This window comes from Rhinopithecus roxellana, chromosome 8 (genome assembly GCF_007565055.1).
Source record: "Rhinopithecus roxellana isolate Shanxi Qingling chromosome 8, ASM756505v1, whole genome shotgun sequence".
In the NCBI taxonomy this organism is placed as follows: domain Eukaryota; kingdom Metazoa; phylum Chordata; class Mammalia; order Primates; family Cercopithecidae; genus Rhinopithecus; species Rhinopithecus roxellana.
In genome coordinates, this window is record NC_044556.1 from 77529526 (window position 1) to 77554201 (window position 24676).

A 24676-nucleotide genomic window follows, 5' to 3' on the forward strand; every position below is an offset into this window, starting at 1 on the left:
GGGGACGTGAGTAATACATGGCTGGTTCAGAGGGAGTGAGATCAAAAGCCAGAGATACAAGAGGTTTGTGCTTCACCGACCAGACAGCCAGAGGCTCAATGAGACCTTTGTTACTCAGGCCCAAGTCAGGGTTGAAGGAATACCTGACCGCCCCGCCTGCCCAGCCCGCCCCCACCCCCACTGTCCTCAGGGCTGGGGGAGGGGCGGGTCACAAGTGAGTCAAGTTGAGTTGGGTACAGCTCAGCCCAGGCCGGTGGTGGGCGGGCAGGGGGAGGGAGGAGGCCTGCCCTCGCTGGGGCGTGGAGCTTCTCGGGGTGAGTGGAGGAGTGAGTGGCTGCCTGGAAGGCAGGAAGTGGCTCTGCGGGGAATTGTGAGGCGGACTGCGAGGGAAAGGGGGCCTTGTTGAGTCCGCCAGGTGAGCAGCCCCTGGGACCCCCAGCCCCTGGCCCAACATCCCCTGGGAGGGAGCTGAGGGCATTCTGCCTAGAGTCTATGGCTTTATGCAGGGCCTGGGTCTGGGGTTCTGGGGGCCCATGAGAAAGGATGGAAAGGAGAACCAGACGGGGTTGGGGCTGGGATGGATGACCCAAAGTTCAGGTGGGAGGCTGCAGGATGCCTGGTTGTTTGGCCCTTAAGGTTGGGCATGGCTGGAGTGTGTGGAGGGGCGTGCTGTGCTGTGCTGTGCTGTGCTGTTGGTGGGGAATGCAGGATTCCTGTCCAGTGAAAGCAGGTTGCTTCAACCAGGGTCGTGCAGAGAGCTAGCAAGTGTGGCCCTGGGGCCGAGGGTACAGCTGGGGTGGTAGTGGCAGCTACTCCCTGGCAGAGGCAGGGCCTGATCTGGGCCTGAGGCCTCTTACCATCTTCTTGGGGGTCCCTGGGAGAGGTCTGAGGCCCCTGGGGCTTTCCTGAGCCTGGGCTAGCAGGAGCCCTAGAGGCCCACTTCTCTGAAGCTGATGCCTGCAGCTGACCCATCACAGGGGAGGGGCTGGGAAAATGGTACTTGTGATTAGAACACATCTTTTCCAGGGCCCTGAGACCTTGGTTCCCCTCAACTCAGCTCTTCTAATCCATTCCTGGAGATGTCTGTGCTAACCCCCATGTCCTGCCAATGAGAGCGGCAGGGCACTGCGCACCCCTCCCACAGCCTTGTCAGGGATGGCTCCAGAGTGAGCTGCCCTCAGCTTGGGGAGGTTTCAGCTGCAGCCCTCTTTCTGCCTCCAGCCAGGTCTGGAGATGGAGATCTCACTCTCCTCTGAACTATGCAAGAATGGGTGTTGTCGGTAACCACCCAGACTGGTCTGGGTAGGGTGGCCCAGCCGCCACCCCTGGGGGCACTCAAGAAACCTATTTACCCCTCTAAACAAAGGGCAGGTCCTCATCACTGCCCTCCTTTACCCAGACCCTCCTTTGCCCACTGTGCTTCCAGTGGTTGGACTAGAAAGAGTTAAGCTTTGCAAGGAGGGAGCCTAACTTGGCCCCCCCCCCCACCCCCACCCCCAGTCCTGGGTACTGGCAGCAGCACAGCCTTGAAAAGATCCGGCCTTATTCTCTAGGGGAGGGGTAGTTAAGGACCCTGGGCAGGGGGCTGGAAGCTAATTAAGGGAATTTGAGGAGGTCCTTTATGGCCAGGAAGCCACCCCTCCTCATACCCTGGAGTGAGGACCATTGTGTGAGGCCTTTGTAGGGCAAGAACTGGAAACTCATTACTGGGATGGCTTTAGTGCAGGTGGTAGAGGATGGTGAGAGAATTTAACCTGGGGGGCCGCATCCTGGAGGGAGGCAGTGTGGGTGGGTCTGGTGTGTGGGGTGCTGAGAAGGGGAGTGAGGGCTTCTCAGGTGCCTCAGCTTCTCACCTCCCTGTGAGATTCCTGCCGCTGGACCCCTCCACTCTGCTGTGGCCTATGGCTTTTCATTCCTATGTGATTGCTGTCCCAAACTCATGTAGGGCTAAAAGCCATGGGCTACAGTGAGGGGCGAGCTCCTTCTCCTGCAGCAACTGCACCTCCCACGGGACCAGGTTCGGAGCCAGCCACCAAGGGGCACCAGAAGGAGGCTCTGCTTGAGGGTGGGGCATCACGGGATCTGGTAACCTGGGATCGGGGCTAGGCCGTGTGACCTTGGCCCAGTCACTTCCCTTCTGGCCCTATTTCCTTACTCTGGAATGAAGAGCCTGGGCTGGTAATTCCAGAGGGAGATTCCCTCTGAGGAAGGAAGGAGACCTTCAGGGTGTGCTGAGCTTTCTGAGTGGGTTCCTTCCCCCTTGCCAAGTTACTGAGGCCTGGCTCATGGCCAGAGATTTGGGGGCTGGAGTCAAGGGCCTCAGGCCATGAAGACTTGGGCCTGTGCTCAGTGCCTCACTCCTTCACGCCTTTCTCCGAGGTCAGCTTGGAATCCGCAGCCTTTTTTCTGTGTAAGGAGACCTCTGGGCTCTTTCTGAGGCTGAAATGGGAACACTCCATGCTGGCCACGAGGGAAAAGGAGGTTTCTGCAGAGTGAAACTAGGAAGGCAGGCGCTCCCCCCGGGCGGCAGGCTGTGTTCCAGGGCCCCTCGCTCCTGCTGTGCTACTGTCTCCAGGAGCTGCCCCCTCCCGCAGTGTGTGAAGGGCACCAGCCCTCCCTGCCCCAGTCCTGCTTGTCACTCTGCTTGCGTGGCTCCTCCCTATGCCTGTCTTTACTCCCACATTCCTTCCCCTGCCCCCTTTTAAATCGGCCTGACTTTATCCCTACCATCCTGGAAGATTCCAACAGGTGGCTGTGGTGGAAGAGGAAGCATCCTTGTGTCCTGCCTTCTACCCCCTGTTGCAGTCCCCAGTCTGTCTAAGACAGACCACTGAAGAATTATAGAAAGCGCTACATTTGGTATTGACAATCAGAAGGCAAGTTTCTTATAATATCTCAGAGCCCTTAATTTCACCAACCAACATTTACTGGGTACCTACTATGTACCCCATGATTCTAACCACCTTATCTGCACTAACTCATTTCATCCTCCAGACAGTCCTATCTACTATTAGCCTATTTTACTTATAGGAAGTCTGAGGCATAGGGAGCTAAGAAATTGGCCCAGGTTCATATGGATAGGAAGAAGCAGAACTGGGGCTTGAACCCACATGGTCAGGTGCCAAAACCCATGCTCTTAGCACATCATGCTGCATATTGGGAGAGCCAACACCAGTGCATGGGAAAGTACTCTGAAAACCAGGGAGTGCTGTACCCACACGGGAGGTTGTTCTCACGAGGTCTCTATTGGAGGTCTCTATTGGATGCACGTCCACAAATTGGCCCCATGGCCCAACTCCAATCACCCTTTGTCCATCACTGGTTTTCCTTTTCCCACAGGAGGTTGCGGGGAGGTGGGGGAGGGGGGGAGGGGGGGGGAGGGGGGGCGGGGATCAGAACAATAGGAGAAGCAAAGAGAAATCCCAAGCCAGCTGGGTTTTTGCTGGGGCTGATCCAGGCTACTTCCCCTCCTGCCCCAGCTTAGATGGTGAAAGGAACAAGGCATGAGAATTGGCCAGGGTTTCTTACTTGCCCTCTGGGTTCTCTCACCCAGAGTTCAGAGATGGCTGGCACCTTCCTCCACCTCCCTCCTTGTCCAGCTGCCCTGGGCCCACAGTGAGCCTATCCTATTCCCTACCCTGCTCTGAGGCTGTCCAGGCACCTGATTTGCTTCCCTTAACTCCTGATGTCCTAACTGGAAAGCCAGGTTAGAGCCATGCTCGCTTCCTGCCCCCTGCAACTGGGTCCCTCCCAGGAATCCTGTTGTTCAGTTTGCTGGGGTAGTCCCCAGCACTGGGCTGGGCCTGGGAGGACGGGTACAGATGAGCCATTCCAGAGATTATACCTCTGTAAAGCTCTAGCAAGGCAAGGCACTTTGTAGGGATGGCTGAGTAAATGTTTGTTGAATGAAGTGTGAACTGGGAGAAAAGAGGTAAGTTGCCACCAGCAGGGACATAGAGCAAACCCACAGCTCAGCAACTCACCCAAGACAGTCCTTGCTTTGCTGGGGCTGGGCCTGGATTGCTTCTGGGGTTACAAAGGTGGATCTCCATTCTATTCTTTGTCTCCTGTGGCTACTGCCCATGGGACAGGCCCGGAGAAGATACGCAATTGTGTATTTCACGTAATTGTTCAACTGCATTGAATAAGCAAGTTGCCCTCATGCCCTTTCTCCCTGGAGGATTCACAGATCAGAGGGCTGCGTATGTCCTGTCCCCTGCCTGCAGATGGCTGAAACTTTATTCCCAGCAATCTAAGTCTTTTTTACAGTCCTCAGATATACCCAGCATAAGGCCTCCCTTGCGAGAGTGGGCCCGTGTTTAACAACACTGAATTCAGATGACTCTCTCTTATTGTATTTGTTCCATTTTTAGTGGAAATAGAGTTTGACTGCTAAGCCCTACTCCTTCCTAAATATAAAGACTATTGGGGGAAAAAAGTCTCTGTCCCCAGCTTTCAAAAGTTTGACACTAAAGTCAGACCTTTGGGGTTCATTCTGGCGCTGATGGTCTGGTCTACCAGGTTCCCAGCTGCTGCTGCCTGTCATGTTGCCCACTCTTAGGGTGGGCCAGCCTCTGCCAGGCCAGGCTGGAAAACCCTGGGTGCGGGCCACAAAGACATTTCAGGACTATTGCTGTCCTGACCTCTCCAGCTCCCGAGAATCTCAGAACCACTGAGAATGCCTGGCTGCCCTTGCAGTCTGGAAAAGTGGAGGGAGCTTTCTCCATAGGTGGGCAAGTAAGATACAAGGGGGGCTGACCCGGCAAGCTAGGGTCTGTGGCCTCTGAAGGCCATTGGAGGCAGAGGCCTTGGCCTGTGATTCCAGAGAGCATGGTGAACCAGAGGCTGGAGCTCAGGCTCAAGCAGGCCAAGAAGGAGTTAACCTCCAAGGATAATGCGGGTTTCTCCCAGACTGGAGGCCTGTGCCCAGTTTTGCTGCTGCCAACTCCAGGAAGAAGTCCTGGGATCTGTAGTTTGTGCCACTACCCACCCCTGGCCTGCCTGTTTATCAACACGGTCTTGTAGACTACAGTTCCCAGAAACCTGCAGAGGCTAGGCTTTGGGGGAAGGGGTGGGATAGGAGGCTCCGTGGCGGCCAGAGGGAGAGGGAGAGGGAGGAGGTGGGGAGAGAAAACCCAATTCACCCCCTTTCTTTTTAATTCTTTCTCCTGGTGTGTCTGCTCCACCGCCTGAGCTAATCCCCCAAATCCGGTCTCCTAAGCCGCAGCTGCTTCCCTTCGCAGTGATGAATGGCTCAGGGAGGGAAGGTGAATTCATATTTTAATTACTGAGGCGCGGTGCTAAGGGAGCCGGGGAGGGGGCGGAGGGCTCAGCTTTGTTCTAGAGGCGCCGAGGGCACACCCTCCTTACTGGGTCACTTCTCTTTTGCCCTTTACCTGGGGTGGGGGGTGGCAGGGAGTGAGGGTGGCGGTTGCCTTGCGGAGAGCGCCTCTGCTCTCTGTCTTGGGAGATGAAGGGATGGGTCGTGGAGGGCGCAATATCCCTCTTCTTGTTTATCAGAGAATTCCTGGCATGTCCCAACACCTTTAAATAGCTTCCTAGGCTTCCACCCCCGCTGCTGCCCACTTTGATGAAGGACATTGCCAAAATTCGAGACACTTAGGAGTTTGTGGTCTGCAAGCCTGGGGCCCTGGATTTCTTTTTATCTTACTTTCTGGCCTGCTCTGAGTCTCCTCTTTCTCTTGGTTCTTCCACATGTTCATACTGTCTCTGACTTACTGCCCCATTTTTGCCAGAGGTGCAAGGGTTGGAGGACCCTGGGAGAGTATCTGGCACAGAGAGATGCGGGGGTCAGGCCAAGGGAAGGGATCAGGAGGGAGGCCGAGGAACCTCCTAGTGGTGGTGGAGGATGGATTGGCATCTCTTCAGCTTGGCTCCCTCAAAGCTGGCTGGGCAGAGCATCGTCTATGCCCCCAGACCGTAAACCATCTTGGACCTGAGCTGGGAAAAAGCCAGAGAGGAGGATGGTGAAGAAGCCAGGGCCAACAGCTTGCAGTCAGATGCAGCCAACTGTGTGATAGCAGGAGGTTTGTCCAGTGTCCACCCCACCTCTCTGTCCTATTCTGGGCTTCTGGGGGCTGTTTTTCCATTCCTTAGTCCCTCCTGGACTATGGGCATGGAAAAGGAGCGGGAGGGTGGGAGGGGAGTTCCCATGATGAGCTCTGATGAGTGGGGAATGGACCCAGGCACTAGTCCAGACTCCTCCCCCTCAAATAGACGCAGCAAAGGGACCTGACTTCAGGGAGCCTCTAGCTGATACTGGAGCCCTCTGCCAAGGGTGAAGGGGTAAAGACAGGGAAGAGAGTCGACAGGACCCCTGCCCGGGCAGAGCAGAGAGGAGCAGAGACCACAGCCTGGCAGAGGGACTCCCCAGGTACCTGCTGCTGGGGACTCTGAGGGAGGAGTGGGGTTCACAGCGGGCAGGGACACTGAAATGGGTTGGAATTCTCTGCCCCATGTGCCCCCACTTCAGGGGCCGGCCCAGCAATCTGCCTGCTGCAGACAGAGCCCAGACAGCCTCCCGGGCTTGGAGTTGTGCACTTGCAGTGAGGACCCTTTTAGAGACCCTGTTAGAGAAAAGGAAGGATATCTAGAGCACTTTAGAGCAAAGATCTAAGCAGAATAACCAGGCCCCGTTTATTATACTTTCTGCTCTTAGATACAAGGACCCAGGAATCCCACTGAGGCAGCCAGCCCTCGAACACCTCTTGGGAGCCGGGCTGCAGCCCCTAGCCCAGCTCCTGGCCGGCTTCATTAGCTCTCCTTTCCTCTGATGTGTAGGTTCTGGTTCCTGTGACTTCACATCCTATCCTTCCCTACAGTGACAAGCAGAGCAAAAAAGCCAGGATTTTCTTAAATTCCCCAAAGGACCCTGAGGAGGAACGGGTTGCTTAAGGGGGTATATTTTGCTGTTTTTAAGAAAGAACAGTCATTGAAAAGGAAGTGAGGTGAAAAGGGAAGGGATCGATGCACCCTGAGGCCAGAGACCCTGAGCTGCACCTTGACCCGTTTGTGGGGCTGCTACATGCCTGGCTTGTTTTAGTTGTGAGTTCCTTCCCAGATCAGCCTTATTGTGCCTGTCAGTTTCTCCCCATATATTTTTCAATAATCATGGGAATGCTTTGTTGATCGTACCCTTGACTTACACCCCCAGCAAGAGAAGTGCACACATGACAATAACTGATTACAAGGGAATCCACCTACCCACCCTCCCTTCTTCCTGATCAAATTAGGATTCCACCCCCTTAGGTTTGGGGTCTCAGTGTTAAACCTTGCCTAACCTCCTGGTACTCACTGAAATGAGGTAATGAAGGCCCAGAGAGATGTAGCCACTTGCTTAGGATGACACAGCATGTTAGCATCAGAGCCAGGAATAGAACCCAGGCCACCCGAGTCCCAGATTGGATCCCTGTCTCTCTCTAGGTTTGTCACAGGAGGGATCCAGAGATAGCTGCAGTGGATAGATCTAGAAATATAGTAGTTGTGTCTCGGCTCTATATATATCCTGGAGGTTGCTCTCTGCTAACTATATATACTCTGCCAGAGTGGGTGTGTAAATGATGCTGGAAATCGGGTTATTAAATAACCAGCCTACCTACCCATGCTGACTCAAGCTGGGCCTCCTGCCCATCCAGCTGGCCAGTGGAAATGCATTGCACCTATTAATTACAGCTAATAGCTGTATTACCGGGATGTTGAGAGGCTGAGGCAGGGGAGAATCTTGACAGGACTTGGCTCCACCGGGCACCGTGCTTGATGTGGGCCTCAGCTCTGTCTGGAGAAACACAAAGGAAGTTTTTCCAAAAGGGCAAGGTTGGCCAGACCAGTGGAACTGTCCAGAGAGCCACCACCTGGGCCATGCCACATTCCTCAAAGGCAGTGAAACCACTTTGCACATGTTCCTTGCTAGGGTAGCCCAGGACATCCTATGCAATCTCTATTGCTTGAGGGGCTGGAGAAGGGAGGCGCCTCATGCTTCTCTATTCCTAACCTCTCCAGCATAGCCCTGTGCCTCCCTCCTTCCCCGCGGCACTTGGGCTTCACTCACCTGCTTGTCGTCATGTTCTTCCTGGAGAGAGGAGTGATTCAGACCAGGCCCGGGCCTGACCTCCATGCAGGACGCTTTCCTTCCTTTGTTCTCAGCTTCTCCGCTTGAGTGGCTTGAATGTACTTCTGCTCCCTTTCCATAGGCCCAGGGGCAGAGGAAGGCCAGAGAGGTGAACTGGAAAAATCTGCAGGTGGCTAAGGCTAGGGAAACCTAAATGAGCCTTTGTAGAAAGGGATACTCTTGCAGACTGAAGCTGAGCTCCCGAAGCTCCCTCTCTTCCCCAGCCAGACTGCCACAGATACCAGAGTGGCCCCTGGCTCCTGCTGAGGGCCTGGTTAGCCAGAGGTGGGGGACGACATGTCCAGTTGGGGCAGATCCAGCCTCAGCCTCTACCTCAGACTTATGTGCCAGGGAAGAACCATGTCTTTACCCTTTTGTATCTACCTCTCAACCCCTTTGCCCAGTATAGGTGCTAAATAAAAGAGCCTGTTGGCTAAAAGAACCCTCTTCGCTGTCTGTTCTCTGCATGGTGAGGATGGGATTTGCATTGCTCTGAGCAGTCAAAGGAAGGGCATAATCGCTCCCTATAGGCTTTCCTAGGGTGTCAGACAACTTGGGGTTGTTAAGCAAGGGAGGAATCTGACTCGGTCCCAGGTGTCAAAGTAAAGCTACACTGGATGAAGGGGTCTGCATTTGGATGGAGGAGGGCCTGTCGTGTGCGACCTGCAGAAGCGAGTGAAAGCCCCCAGCTGGAACCTGTGTAAGGTGGCACAAGCCAGAGTCTATTTTAAGCCAGCTTGCTTCCTGTTCCCCAACCAGGTATATGGTGATGAGGTGAGGCAGAGCGGGTGGGAGGGGAAAAAAGGAGGCAGCAGCTGGGCTTTCTCTTTCCTCCCTTGGACTCACCCAGTCTCCAATGTGAGGAATGACATCAGCTCCACACAGATCAGGAAACACTGAGGTTTCAAAGAGCTGTTGTTTGGAGGCCTGACTCCTCCCCCAGCCGGTGTGAGAGACCTAGTGGGCCGCCTCAGGGAGTGGCAATGACTGGGCCAGACCCAGAGGGTTCTGGGAGCATTAACCCCAGCTTGCTTCTCTCTTCCTGCCTTTCTCCTGCCCCATCTCCCTCCCCTGCCTTTCCCTGCAGATCTCTGGTGAGTGTTCTCCCAGCCTCGTGTAGGGCATGCCCCAGTTCACTTTCGCCTGCTTCTGTGGTCTCCATGGCTTCTGCAAAATGAAGAGGAAGAAGGAGGAAGTTCACAGAGAGCGGGAGACGGCGGTGTGAGCAGAACCAGGGCCCCTCCATCAAGCCCCCAGCAGGTCCCCGGCCTGATGGTGCCCGCTTCTGACTGGGGCTTGGAGCAGGAAGCCGTGTGTGTATCTTAGGTCTTGATTTAGCCGATGCTCTTCTCAGCCTGACTCTCACCAGAGGGCATCAGCCTCCTGTATGCCTCTCATCCTTCTCATGCCCACACCCATTAGCTTCCAATTCTCAGACCTCCTTGGAGAGAGGCCCCAGCCACACAAAGGGGAACCCCAGGACCTGCCACATGCCTTCCAGAGACTGAGAAGCCCCAGGGAGGCCAAGGGGCGAAACTTCTTTCCTGCCCTGAGAGCTTCGGGGGACTCTTCTCAGGGTAACCGCATGAGGGATGTGCCGCCTTGGGCTAGGAGAGCTGTTGCTGAATAGGAAACTGGCTGCTCTAATAGGAAACCTCTGCTAAGTTTCTCTAGCAGAGAACCTCCAGCAGCCCTGACCCTGGGAGGCCTCTGGGGCGGAAGTGTGAGACTCTTCTGGGATTCCAGGAACCGGGGCATGAGTCCTTTTCCAGCCCCCTCCCAGCATCCTTCTGGGCCAGGTGGGGCCAAGCCTGAGGTGGTCATCCCAGTGAGGAGGAGGGCAGAGGTGGCCGGTGGCTCTGTGGTTCCTTCTGTTCTTGCTTTCTAGAAAGCAGTGTTTCCTCCAGCCCTGGCCATGACCCACCCATGTTCATGATGCCAGTGCGTCCTTGCCAGCGGCACACATGTGGGGAGGCCTGTTCCCCAGGCCCTGACTCCCCTCCTCAGGGACTGTCCTGCCGTGGCCAGACCGAGGGACCCCTTTCCTGCAGTAAGCCGTGCCGTCCCTCGATTCTCCTGTCTCCCCTGCCTTTTTCTTCTCTCCTCAGAAGCCATAGAGGGGACCGCGTTTGTATGTGGTGCCTTCAGGGGAAACTCTTGGGGTGGGGGACCTCTAGGACTTTCCTTGACTTTTTCCCTCATCTCCCACGCCCACCAACCTTCCAGCTTCAGTCTCTGCCCTTACCCCCGGCCCATTTCCAGGAGGTAGAAAGCAAAAGAAAAAAACATTTCCTTCCCTCTTTCCTTCTTCCTTCCTTCCTCTCTCCCCCTATTTTGGTATAACTTAGCCTTTTGCCTTTGATCCTGGAGTTCTCCAGGGCTAGAAGACATGCAGACAGGAATGGCAGCGGCAGAGACGCTTCAGGCAGATTCTGTAAGCCTGTTCTCCCTCATCGGGGAACAGCTCAGCCAAGGAGCAAAGTCAGAGCCCCTCTAGCTCCCCAGGGACAGAATAGCCCTTCTGACAGGTAAACAGGTGACCTGGGTAGACAGGTCAAGGCCTCAAGACAGCAGAGTCTGGACTCCCCTTTCCTTGGAATGTGGGCCTCTCTGGGCAACCAGGGAGGGCAAAAGGCTTCCTCGGCTGGTTCGCCCAGGACCTGGGAGAAGCAAGGGTACATTCTATGCTGGCAGCCTCTGCCTGCCCAGCTCATACCCACACTCAGGGCCCTTTCCTGGGCTTTGGGCAGATTTGGTGGGATCCAGGTTCTCTTTATGAGGCTTGAGCACAGCTTGAGCTCCTCCTCCCATCCTCCATCCCCTTCCTTTGCCCCTACCTCCCAGCCCCCGCCTTCTACAATCTGTTCTTTCCTTTTATATCCAAAGAATTATAAACAGAAGTCCTTCCCTCAAGGGAACAACAAGATTCAGCAATAAAGGCCAGTGGGGTCACAAAGGAGAGGAGAAAAACTCCCTGGTTATTTGTCCTCTTGGATAGTAGAGGCCTTGGGTGAGGAAAAGAGATGGGCAGAAAAGTTACCTTGAAACAGAGGCCAGAGAGCTGCCTGGAGGGCATGTGTGTCCCTAGCGGTCACCTGCGAGGCTGCAATCCTAGAGAAGTCACTTCTGTGGCAGAGGATGAAATTGTATCCCCGGAGACTCAGAGATATTGGGTGTTATGTCCTGACCACACGGGCTCACCAGGAGGAAAGGTCAGGAAAGTGGAGAAAGTACGTCCTGGGGAGTGGGTGGCCGAGGAGAACTTTCCCCATGTGTGCCTCTCAGACCTTGGCAGGGATTGCAGCTGCAGGGGTTTGGCAGGGAGCCCATCCAGAGAGCTTCTTCCCCCAGAACTCCCTTGGCTCCAGAGGGATACTAGATATCTTGAGCCCTGGCTTTGGGAACACGGGTGGGGTCCCAAGGTCAAAATGTTCTGAGTGGAGGTCCAGTTGTCCTCTGCCGCCAAGCTGGCAGTCCCTTCTTCACCCAGGGCTGAGGTTGGGGCCAGCACTGCAGCTGGAATGGTCTGAGTAGCAGGTAGCAGCTTCTAGCCAGGCACACCCCAACCCCACATTCTGTTGTCCCTCGGTTTCCTTCTCAGGGAAATGGGGACTTTGCTCCTTTTAGCATCTCCGGAAGCAGTCTGGAGACCTGTGCCCTCCTCTAGGCCCTTGAATGAGCCCAGGGAATAGGGAAAGACCAAAGCAGCTTCAGCATTCACAGACCCTGCACCCCGGGCCTCTGACTTCGGGCCAGGCTTCTACTCCTTCTGGGGTGGGCCTTGCTGCCCTGCCGTCCCATCCTCTCTCCATGGTTCTCTCCCAGAGACTCCACCTTGAGGTGGGGGAGATCAGGCCTCTTGTTCTTGCTGTGTGGCACTTATTCCTCCTTGCAGACAGGTTGGGGGGTCAGTTTTCCCCATCTGTAAAGCGAGGACTTCCCATGGCCATTTTCCCTCTTGGGCTTCAGGCTGTTGAATGGAAGATCGAGAAGTGTGAAGGGTGCTTGGGGTCCCTGTGACTTGAGTGTTGCCTAGGACCCTGGCCCACAGGACCCAAGGGGCTTCTTGTCTCAGGTTGAAACCTTTTTATTAGAATGTCATTTCCTTCTCTGCTCCCAGGGAAGGGCTTTTTGAATGTAGCATATGGGCTCATAGAAATATATAGGGAGATTGTTACTTTTAGAAAAAAAGAGCAATAGGCCGGATGCGGTGGCTTAAGCCTGTAATCCCAGCACTTTGGGAGGCCGAGACGGGTGGATCACGAGGTCAGGAGATCGAGACCATCCTGGCTAACATGGTGAAACCCCGTCTCTACTAAAAAATACAAAAAACTAGCTGGGCGAGGTGGCAGCGCCTGTAGTCCCAGCTACTCGGGAGGCTGAGGCAGGAGAATGGCGGGAACCCAGGAGGCGGAGCTTGCAGTGAGCTGAGATCGCGCCACTGCACTCAGCCTGGGCCACAGAGCAAGACTCCGTCTCAAAAAAAAAGAGCAATAATTAACTAACTGAAATACACATGAAGTGTTAGAGTGGGATGTAAGGAGCACTGAGCTGGGAGCCAGGTCTCCTGGCTTCTAGCCCTGCTTGGAAACTAATGACCATGTGACCTTAGACTAGTCATGTCTTATTTCTGAGACTCAGGTTCCTCAACTGTAAATAGGGGATTACATGAATTTCCTCTTAAGTCTCCTTTGGAGTCCAGGGCTCTGTGAGTCTGGGAAGTTGAGCCTCAGTGGGGCATAGGGTTGTGGAACCAGAGGGTCGCAGGTTTCCTCTGCCCTCACAGATGCACTCTGTGCAGACAACAGACATGTAGGGAGGGTGGGTGGAAGTGGTATGGTGGTGCTGAGAAGTGAGAGGGGGAGCGAGAGGGAAAGGCAAGTCACCCAGAGCTTCTGCTAGTATCTTCCTCTAGCCAGGGCCCAGGGCTCCCTGCAGTTCTGCCTCTCTTCCCTCCTACAGCCAGGCCCAAAGGGAGTAAGTCAGTTGGCCTGGACTCTGACTCCAGGTCCTGTCTAGGCCATGACAGGTGCCACTCTTATGTACGCTCTCATTTTCTCTCCGTTACATACACATACCATCACCACCACCACCACAACCACCTGCGGATAGATGCTCAAGTGATTCTAGAAGAGATCTCAAGGACTGGCACCCTGCTCCAGTTTTGTAACCCATGGGCTTCCCTTTGCACAGCTCCTCACATGCCCATCTCCATGCTGATCAAACTACCCCACCTCATTCCTTGCCTTCTGCAAAGGGAAGTGCCTCGGGCTAGAGTTTGTCCTGTCTACAGACTGAATGTGCATTTTGCCCAGTGGCTGGGGATGTGCTGGTGGAATGTGCTGGTGATTGTTTCTGGATGGAGAGCCACAGCCCCACAGTGTTCTGCCATGACTGACTCCTGACCTTGGCAAATTGCCTCCTCTCTCCCAGCCTCCTCCATAACAGGTGGCGATGAGTCCCATTTCCTCCCTACCTCACAGGAAGGCATGCATGATAAAGGGCACACTTATCAGATGTGCCCAGATGTGGCTGGAACTTTTGGAGACAGATACTTGGTTCACAATTGCAAAGGTGGGCTTTTGCCAGAGAAGAAACTCTGGGCTGCTGAGTTCAGTGGGCTCCTTGCAGACTGGTCCAGGAAGTTTGGTGTTCCTCCTGAAGGTGGATGCTGTGCCCAGCAGGCGATCAAGCTGACAATACCACAAGAACCAAGAAATGGAATCTGTTCCCAAGGAATGAACGTTCTATCTCTCTGACCCAAAAGCAAGAGCAAGAGAGAGCCGTCACCATCATCACCCTGCTCCCAACACAAACACAGCCCCTCAAGTCCGTATTGCTGACAAGGGTGTCTGGCTCGTCAGGGTGAATCCTCTGGACCCCCAGGCCATCCCTGGAGTGGTCAGTGCACACTGTGTTGGGGTTGTTGTGGCCAGTCCACCTGGGTTCCCTTCTCTGAATTTCCATGGGATGGGAGCTATAGATCATGAAGAAGAAATAGGAACCTTGACTCTTCACAGAGGAGCCCAGGAGGTCAGGACTATCCACCAGGAGGGTGAGTGGTAGCTGCCCAGGGCATCCCTGGAGGAAGCTGTCATACTGAGGAAGAAACTGCAAAAGCCAAGAGCTCCTAGACCTGGGCAGCTCAGGAGCTGGCAGAAACCCCTCAAGTATGGAGTTCAAGGGTTTTCCTCGTGGGCTGCTGGTCTGTCTTTTTCCCTTCTGGGGCAGCCGTCTCTCCTCCTTCAGCTTATTCCCGTGTTCCATCCAAGGGGCGGGAGGAAGGCAGGAGGGGGAGATGGCAGGACCCAGACAGATCCTCAGGACTCTCCCAGCCTCTGTTGCCATGGCAACACTGCTATTTTTATCCCGTTGTTCATGATGCTCAAAGCTCTAACTTTCTCTGTTCCAGAGAGGCCAGGCTGGCTTCTGCCCTCATCCTTCAATACAGCATCTTCTCCCAGAGGCTTGAGGATGGGAAAGAGTGATGGAGAAAAGGGGAGCCCCTTAGGTCACCCCTCAACCAGAGGGAACTGTTTAACAGGGGTTTGTCTCTGCCCTTTTAAACCTTTGGTTTTCTACCTGGCTTAGGCACCCAGGTTTATGTTTTCTAGATCAAAACTCCCCATGGTCTCCGTGAGAGGCTGCTCCAGAGAAAAAAGAGCTGCCAATCAGGATGGATTTTTCCTACACACGTATGACACTGCGGACACTTCCCTTCTTGGGAAAATCAAACTTCATTCTGAAGAATGTCCTGTTGGTGGTATAAGCCAACCCCTGCCCTCCTAAAAGGGGATAGAGAATTAAATTTGGTTAATTAGCAATCAGATTCACTGGGGAATTGAAACTAGTACTTCCCTTTCTTCTGTCCCTCCACCAAAAAACTGGAACAAATGGCTTCATGTCTTTGTCCAGTCTTTCTGCCTAAAGCAAAATAGCATACATTCTCCAGGCTGAAAAGCAGATTCCTCCCCACACCTACTCAAGATGGCCACATTTCAATCCAGGCTCTTGAAGACAGGGTCTAATGAAAGGATTTCTCTTCCTTCTCTGTCTGTTCCCTCTGACCCAGCTTCTAGTCCTCTCTTTATGTCCCCACCTCCATGGCAGTGGCAGGAGACCCCTGAGAGTCAATGGTGCTAACATTCCCCATCGATATACCCCTATGTAGTTTATCAAGATTTGAACCCAGCACCTGGGTGGATACATTTCACATGTTGGGCGGATACATTTCACATCCTCAAGACCACAACCCTGGCGACAGGTCTGGATTAATTCTGTAAACTGGGAATCTATATCATGCTGAACTCCCGCACTGAGGTTCTATCTCGGCTGAACTGACTCGTGGATGGTTAAGTTTCCTGGGGTGGCTGGGACCCATTTACTAAGCCTCTAATTGGTTTCATTTTGGCTCAAGTTGCATGGTTTCCCGAATCTATGCACCTGGAGTAAGCACTTTTCTGGTTGCCACTGAAAAGCATGCCGGCAAACGCTGCTCTGTTAATTGCTGTAATAAACAGACTTTATTATATCCCTTTGCAGTAAATGTATTATGTTGTCAGGGTAGAAGGGGCATCCATGTTTATTTCACACTGTAATACACTGCAGCAGCAGAAGCTAAACATTTATTTCCATCAAATCTGCTGAGAAGAGGAAGAATGGAGACTTGGAGGAAGAGTCAGGAGTATGTACATAAAGTGAGGTGTTGAGGCCAAGAAGGAGGCTTTGGGAGACACCCCAGGTCCCCTGGAACTCCGTGAGCCTCACTTGTGCTATCTCTAAACTGAAGGAAGCCAGGCCTCGTGCCTCTTACCATCTCAGAAATAATAGTGAGATAAAGCCAGCTAGAGTGGGTGGGTGTGGGGAACAGGGAAGGTGGTTTAGGACTACAATGGGATCACATAGTCTTAAGGTGCTTTTAAGAAAGAGAAAGGGCCAGGCGCAGTGGCTTATGCCTGTGAGGCCGAGGTAGGAGGATCACTTGAGCTCAGGAGTTAAGACCAGCCTGGTCAACATAGCCAGACTTCGTCTCTACTATATATATATATTTTTTTTTCTTTTTTCTTTTTTTTTAATTAGCCAGGCATGGTAGCATTCACCTGTAGTCCCAGCTGCTTGGGAGGCTGAGGTGGGAGGATCCCTTGAGCCTGGGAAGAGATCATGCCAGCATTCCAGCCTGGGCAACAGAGCAAGACCCTGTCTCAAAAGAAAAGAAAAAAAGACAGACAGAGAAAGAAAGAGAGAGAGAGAGAGAGAGAAAGAAAGAAAGAAAGAAAAAGAAAGAAAGAAAGAAAGAAAGAAAGAAAGAAAGAAAGAAAGAAAGAAAGAAAGAAAGAAAGAAAGAAAGAAAGAAAAAAGAAAAAAAGAGAAGAGAAGAGAAAATAAAGAAGGGAGGGAGGGAGGGAGGGAGGAAGGAAGGAAAGAATCCTTAGTTGGGCTTCTCAGAACTGAAGATGTGTTAACAGAATTTTCAGACTTATAAAAGAGAGAAAGATGCTGTAAGATGGCATAACATTAGGAACAAGAATTATATCATGTCTGTGATTATATATCCATAAAACTGTTTGAAAAAGAATTATTGTGTCATAACCCCACTTGGATTGGGGGAACAGATATTCCAACGATCTCTGAAGCAGGAAGCCCTGAGAGGGCAGAGAGATCAGGCCATCAAGTCTAACCCCAAAGCCAGTCTCCTGTAAGGCAAGAAGTGATTTGGGGCAGGACAAGATTCAAGTATCACACAGGCAGCTGTTCTTTAGAGCTGTGGATTGACTGCTCCTGAGAGGGCTGGCTGCCTCTTCTGCAGGCTCAGCCACCATTACGCCTAGTGCAAAGCGCTCACTAAGTGTTAAGTGGTCTGGGGCAGATATGACCCCAAGCCTTTCCATCTTCAGGAATTCGCCGAGATGCCTGCCACAGCCCCTCTGCTGTCTGCACCCCAGCCTTCACCCTCTTGCGTGGGGAAATGTGTGCCGTGCACTGCTGTTGACTGAATCTATTCTATCAATATTGAGTCCTGGCTCTATGCAAAGCTCTGCAGGAGGGGCTGAAGGAGAAATGTAGGAAAGTCAGACATTGCTCCAACCCTGGAGAAACTAACAATTTCATTTTTTCTCCCCCGAGACAGAGTCTCGCTCTGTTGCCTAGGCTGAAGTGCAGTGGTGGGACCTTGGCTCACTGCAACCTCTGCCTATTGGGTTCAAGTTATTCTCCTGCCTCAGCCCCCTGAGTAGCTGGGATTACAGGGGTGTGCCACCACGCCTGGCTAATTTTTGTATTTTTAGTAAAGATGGGGTTTCACCATGTTGGTCAGGCTGGTCTCGAACACCTGACCTTGTGATCCCAAACTGCCTCCCAAAGTGCTGAGATTACAGGTGTGAGCCACCACGCCCAGCCAATTGAATAATAATTTAGAAAACAATGTGGCAAGTCTCAAAAATGCCTCAGCTAAAGTACAAGCAAAGTGCTCCAGGGCTTCAGAGGCCTAAGAGAACACAACTGTAGAGGAGGGAAGAATCAGAGAAGGCGTCACAGAAGAGGTGGAATTTTTTTATTTTTTGAGGCAGGGTCTTGCTCTGTTGCCCAGGCTGGAGTACAGTGGCGCAATTATGGCTCACTGCAGCCTCAACCTCCCAGGCTCAAGCGATCTTCTCACCTCAGCTTCCTGAGTAGCTGGGACTACAAACACGCACCACTATGCCCAGCTAGTTATTTGTAGTTTTTGGTAGAGGCAGGGTCTCACTATGTTGCCCAGGCTGGTCTCGAACTTCTAAGTTGAAGCTCTTCTCCTTCCTTGGCCTTCCAGAGTGCTCGGATAACAGGCAAGAGCCACTGTGCCTGGCCGAGGTGGAATTTCCCAGGGACCCTTCTCTCTTCTTTGCTGGCGTCTACAGACTTCTGCCCATGGCTGTATGTATGCACGGACAGAGTTAGCAATGATTCTGCCAGCAGGTATGATAGGAAGCCTCTTCTGTCACAGGTGAGCCATATTGTTCCCAAATTCCTCTCCTCTCCAAAGTCTGACATCTGAAATTTCATGAGTGCTTCCTCTCTTTGACTTCAGGTTTTGATCCCTTGGGGTTTGTAATCCAGAAGGGGAGCAAACACTGGTCAGTTTTCAGGCACTTGTCCCACAGCATCAGTGATTACCTCAGATTTCCTCTTGGAGCAGGTTTTGTTAGGATGAGGGGAAAGAGCATGAGCAGTGTACACCTGGCCAAGGAGGGCGAGGCCCCACCCGGTGGGAGACAGGGAGCACAGAAAGGAGGAGTGGCTGGGGGCTCTCTGAACTTCCCCATCTCATTGCACTACCTGGCCAGGCCATGCATGTCTACACACACTTATGCTTGTCCACTCTTCAGCCTTCCTCCCTCCTTTTCTCTTCCTCTTCCTTTCTCTAACTCTTCTCCTGCTACCTTTTCCCTACCCTTCTTCCAAAGAGGCAGTGAAAACCTCAAAGACATCACATGGCGTCTGTCGTGCCCCACCACATTGCCTGGGGCCAGAAGATTGGGAAGGGATGTGGAGGCTGGCAATCCTAAAGCTTCTGTGTTGGCCCCACATGGTGGCTTACACCTGCAATCCCAGCACTTTGGGAGGCCGAGGCGGGTGGACCACGAGGTCAAGAGATCAAGACCATCCTGACCAACATGGTGAAACCCCGTCTCTACCAAAAATACAAAAATTAGCTGGGTGTGATGACGCGCAGTTGTAGTCCTAGCTACTCTGGAGGCTGAGGCAGGAGAATCGCTTGAACCCGGGAGGCGGAGGTTACAGTGAGCCACGATCACACCACTGCACTCCAGCCTGGCAATAGAGCAAGACTCAGTCTAAAAAAAAAAAAAAAAAGCTTCTGTGTTGTTGTCCTGGCTTTGCCCCAGCTAAAATGTGTTTTGGTGACCAGACAGACATGCAGCTTTTTCTGTCTGGACTTCAGTTTCCCCTACTTATAGAGTGAGTGGAACTCTGCCTCCACCACCCTTCCACTCAACTGGCTATGGAGGGAAGAGCACAAGACTTGTTGTCTTTACTATCTGTGGCAGCCTACAGAAGTCACTCAATCTCCCTAGACTTCTGCTTTTCATATGGAAAATGTAGATAATAATAGCCACAAGTTTTTGCAGGGGTCAAATCAGATAGCCTGTGCTCAGGTGCTCACCTAGCTCCCAGCCTGGCACAAAGCAGGTGTTCAATATGAGTTAACTGAAAGGTTTGTTGAAAAAATTAGGAATCTGGCCGGGCGCGGTGGCTCAAGCCTGTAATCCCAGCACTTTGGGAGGCCGAGACGGGCGGATCACGAGGTCAGGAGATCGAGACCATCCTGGCTAACACGGTGAAACCCCGTCTCTACTAAAAAAAAAAAAAAATACAAAAAAATACTAGCCGGGCGAGGTGGCGGGCGCCTGTAGTCCCAGCTACTCGGGAGGCTGAGGCAGGAGAATGGCGTAAACCCGGGAGGCGGAGCTTGCAGTGAGCTGAGATCCGGCCACTGCACTCCAGCCCGGGCGACACAGCGAGACTCCGTCTCAAAAAAAAAAAAAAAAAAGAAAAGAAAAGAAAAAATTAGGAATCGCAAGTGTGCGTGTTGCACGTGTCACATGTTCCACTGCATCTAGCACGGTGTCGGGTACAAAGTAGACATTCGGTCAATATCCACAGGTCAAATTGAAAACAGGGTGTGGAGAGGTCAGGAATGATTAAATTAGCTCACTTGTGTGTTGGCTAACGTCTCCTTTTTCAGGTAATAGACAAGAAATAGTGTGTAAATCTGCTTATCCCCAAAAGGCGTGTGACGTGTGCGGTGAAAGTGAGCTGGGGTCCTCTTCCCCACCCCCAAGCTCGCTGGGCGCTCTAGGACGAGTCTCTTCCTCCTGCTGCATTTTGGGGAGCATCCTGCAGACGGCGCTCTCCCATCATCTCAGCCTCAGCCGAACTGGGCTGGGGTAGGGAGCGAGGGGTGAGGGGAAGTGTGAAGGAAAAACAGCCCCACGCGTCACTCACATATTTACATCTGAACTGTCAAAATAGTTATTTTTAAGTCGAGTTCCGTCTGCTGCGGGTTTAAAACTGAGCGGCGCGGAGGCGGGGGCGCCCTGCTGTGCAGGGAAGGCAGCGGGCGCGGCGGCCTGAGTGCGCGTGCGCAGTGCACCTCGCCGGCTGCCTCAGGGGTCCCCTGGCCGAGCGGGAAGCTCCTGGGGCAATGTGGGCGCGGAGATGTGTATGTGGAAGACCGGCTCTTCCTTTGGCCACTTTGCACGTAGCTGGGGAGCTGCGTAAACTGTTGGCGTCCGCATGGTCTGCCATTCCTGGTTCTCCACGGTGATGGGCAGCTTTCTCCTGAATCATAGGAAGCACGCATGCCATTCCAGGAGGGAGATCTGCCCTGTTCTTACCTCCTCTGACTTTGGTTCTCTACCCCTACCCCACTCTCCCACCCCGTCCCTGACAACCCTCCGTCTGGAAGTTTTCCATAGCCTCCCTCTATACTTCCCAGTTACAACTGGGGTCCGTGCCCATCTCTAAAACAAGACTTCATGGGCTCCATTCAGATCCGGGTCTGATTTGGGGATGCTCCTCCCGCCCAGCCGTCTGCAGCACAGCCCTTCCTAAGAGGGAAGGAGCTGGGGGCTTCTACGGGAGCTGGTCAGCGCTTGGGCGGGCCTGAAGCTGAGGACCCTTGGGTGTGCAAGCAGCAGAGAGAATTCTTGCCTTCTATGTGGCAAGGATTCATGTTTCTCTGCAAAGTGAGGAGCCTGCTGGTTTGACACTCAGGATGCTTCTTTCTCGGTCTCTCGACTGCTCTCTCAGGGGCAGTGGGATTTGAGACAGACGCTGGCTGGCCCTGTTGCCATTAATATGTGTCCCAGCCTTGTCCAATGTCTGCTCTGTAATGAGTAGTGTTTCGGAATGTCACCTCTGTTAATGGGGAAGCGGCACCTGTGCACAGCCGGAACCACCTCTCTGTCTTCATTAGGCAGTCCGCGGCCTGGCTGCCGGCTGCCCTCGCTGGGTGACAGATGATGGGGATGAGGAGTGAGAGCAGCAGCCTCCTGCTGTCCAGGATTCATTCCCAGACAATGACCCCAAATGCCTGTCCCTGCTTCCCCCACCCCCCAACATCAAAATAGACAGCCGAGAAAAATGCCCTGCTCGGGCAAGGTGCGGCAAGGACAGATAATAGCTAAAAAGCATGCTAAGGAGGGTAGAGGAGTCATTTCCAGAAACAGAGACCTGCGCTAGCCATTGTGATCTCTGGTTTGGATTGCATTTGGGGGTCTCTTCCTCCCCCTACCCCAGCTATCTCCACAGGCCACCTTTTATGCCTCTTCTAATAAATCTGTCCACCATGCAAAAGTCACAGTGTGAGGGCATAATGGTTGTTCTAATTCCAGATTTCCCTCTAGCCCAGACCTGCATATTGCCTCCCAGCAAAATCCTGATCCTTTTAAATCTCAGCCCTCATATCTGCCTGACACAATGCAGCATCGAAATGAGCCAAGCCACAAAAGGGTCCTGAGACATTGACAGGGCTTCAGAGGACCCCTACCATCATGATAAGATCAGTCTTTGAAACACCACCAGCATGGATATCATATTCCTCTGGTTCAGTTCAACGTACCCACCCTCCCCACAAGGCTGTGTTAAAATAGTTGTAGCATCTCCTTCATCTCCTCCGCTGCCCAAGCAAATTAAACTGGACCAGAAGTGTCCTTCCATACTCTCTAGGTCATTGGAGGTGGAGGTGGGTTGGGGCCACCTGTGGAGGGTAGGGGATGGTGGTGATGATCACTTGGAATTGCCTGAGGCAACTATCTGATCCAGAAGCTGCATGGATAGCTGGTTACTTGACTGGGGTTGGTGGTGGAAGTGGCTTCGCGTTGCCAGGCCCTCACTTTGAAAGGCTCTGAGGGAGCCATATGGAGATCTGGACTTTTCCCATGACCTCTCTTCCCTGTCTCAGGGAAGGGCACCTCTGTCTACTGAGATATTCAAGCCAGAAATCTGACTCATTCCTGACACTCTCCACTCTCCACCCCACCCTTGATCGGTCACCAAATTCTCAAATCCTGTTGGCTCTCCCTCCTAAATCTCCCTCAAATCTATTTCTCTTTATCCCCACCTAGTTACTTAGTCCAAGCCAGCATCTTTTCTCACCTTGCTTTCCAGTCTACCACCCTCTCTCTCATGCTATGCCAGCCTCCCTGACTTTCTTGCCATTCCAGGAACACACACATGGTCCTCCCTGACTATCCAGTCTAAATCAAAGTGCTTTCCTCCCAAGCCCTTCCCTGTCACATCAGTCTGTCTCGTTATCACATTCTGAAAGGTTCTTGTTCACTCCATTTGCTTGTTTGTCTGCTTTTCCCTCCTAGGACATAAGCTCCAGGAGGGCAGGAACCTCATTTGCTTTATTTAACCTTGAATTCACAGCACCAAGAATAGTGCAAGGCATGTGGTAGGGTTCAGGAAATATTTGTTGAATGAATGAAGGAATGGTTTGCTGCAACCTAACGATATTCCTGTACCCAGTCCTGCACCCTTCCTCTCATCCCCTCCATAGCACCTCGAGGGCTCTTTCTGAAAGATAACTGTCATGGCATCACTCCCTAGCTCCAAGCTTTTTGGTAACAGGATTGGCAAAATGTTGACAACAGTTGAAGCAGGGCGAGGAGTATATGTGGGTTTCATTATGCTTTGACTTTACTTGCTTGTAATTGACTTATGTTTGTTTTAAAAGTTTTAAAATTATGGAAACAAAAAACCACCATAAAACCTTCAGTGGCTCCTACTGTCCTTAAGATAAAGCCTAAGAGCTCCTTATCCTGATTCCTAGGCCTTTTGCTGTCTGGCCCTCTGCCAGTCTTCCAGCCTTACCCATTGCCAGTCACCCAATTGCCTTCCACACTCAGGATCCTCAGGAAACATCCACACTTCTCCTTAGTACCAGGAACTGTTATAATGCTCTGGGACAGTTGTTTGTTTCCAATTCATGAGTATGGAATTGACTAGACAACTGTATGGCTGCTAGAAGACCAGGTCAATTTGGAGATCCTCCTGTAAGTACAGTCTATGTATCGGCCATGAGGATTTCCATCTCAGTCTCATTCCTTCTCCATTTTATGCTGTTACTTTTTCTGTCTTCTTTTGCTTCCACTTTTATTATCTTTCTGTGACTGTCTTCAGATCCCTGCTGGTACAGAGTCTCCTTTAAGCCATGGGAATTATACACTCCTGTATTTTAAGGACAGGAATGGATGTCCCACAATGTCCTCGCCATCTTGGTTTGTGTGGTCTCCTATTTCATGACATTGCTCCTTACCATGTGTACTGCAGTGGAACCCCATTCCCTTGAGTGTGCACTCTGTCTCTCTCTCTCTCTCTGTCTCTGTCTCTGTCTCTCTCTCTCAAATGTTCTTTTGAGAAAAAGCAGATCCCGACTGGCCTTTATTATGAGAAGCTGCTTTCAGTTTCCCTGAGTTTCCAGGTAAAGGGGTGAGCTATGATATCAAATGAGATGGGAAGATGCCCCAATCATGAGTGATGTCCCCTCATTAGCAAGAATCCCAGTGCAGGACCCCAGAGCCATTTTGTCGTACTGGGGCCTTACTCACAGTTCACACTTGTGAGCACTTACTGTGAGCACTTACAGAAAACAGTGTTTTTAGCTCCTGAGATGTGTTAACTCAGTCCTTAAAAATTCTGGAAGGAATGTAGTGTTATGACTACATTTCCATTTCACAGATGTGAAAGCCAGAGTCCAGCTAGTAAGTGACACAAATAGAGGCAGTGATACAAAAACCCAAGATACAACCAGAGGCAGTATGACCCTGGAACCTGTTCTCCCAACCACTCTGAAATTGCCTCTCAAGGTCCCCTGGGGCTTCCTGAGCTCCTGGTTAATGACTCTGGTAATCGAAAGCCTCCCAGCATCTCCTCCACTACTGTTCATTATCATTTCAGAGACCCACCTGGTCTCCCTCCCTGCCTTCTTTCTCCCATCCTGCCCTGCCTTGCTAGATTATTCTTGCTGACAGCCCTGAACAACCTCCTTCAGAGGCCTGAAGGGTGGCAACCCATCGTCAGCTGCAGAGGGCCCCAGACCTGAAGGGTCCTGGAACCTGAAGGCATCTGTGGGCCTAAACACCCTCAGGGAAATCCTGGAGCTGTCTGCAAGCTAGTTCCACCATATCCATCCACTTTGCTGAAGCCAGCCTGGTCTCATCCCCACTTCTACCCCCAAGCCTTGTTCACGATATGCCTTTGCCTACAATGCCCATCCTTCTGCTTCCCGCCAATCCAGACCTTACCTGTTCTTTAGGTCCCACTCTGAGTTCTACCTCCTCCAGGAAGCTTTCCCTGAACAACACCACTCCCAGCCAGGGGAGATTTTTCTCTGTTTCTGATCTTCTTCGGCATTTATGGCCACCACTGTATTGGTATTAGATTATGAACTTTCACTTCTTACCTTTGCGCATGTGTGTTTCTGGTTGGTTTCTCCATCTAGAATGTAATCCATTTGAAGAACTGCATCTTATATGTTTATCTATC

General features: G+C 52.4%; 1 protein-coding gene across 1 annotated transcript in view; it reads left to right on the forward strand.

The window, feature by feature from the left end:
* Window positions 1–357: 357 nt before the first annotated feature.
* LEMD1 (LEM domain containing 1) overlaps window positions 358–24676 on the forward strand; it is a 64224-nt gene continuing 39905 nt past the window's right edge. The window contains exon 1 of the mRNA XM_010362465.2: window positions 358–415. The gene's annotated coding sequence lies outside the window, so the exon portion shown is untranslated. The remainder of the gene's footprint in view (window positions 416–24676) is intronic.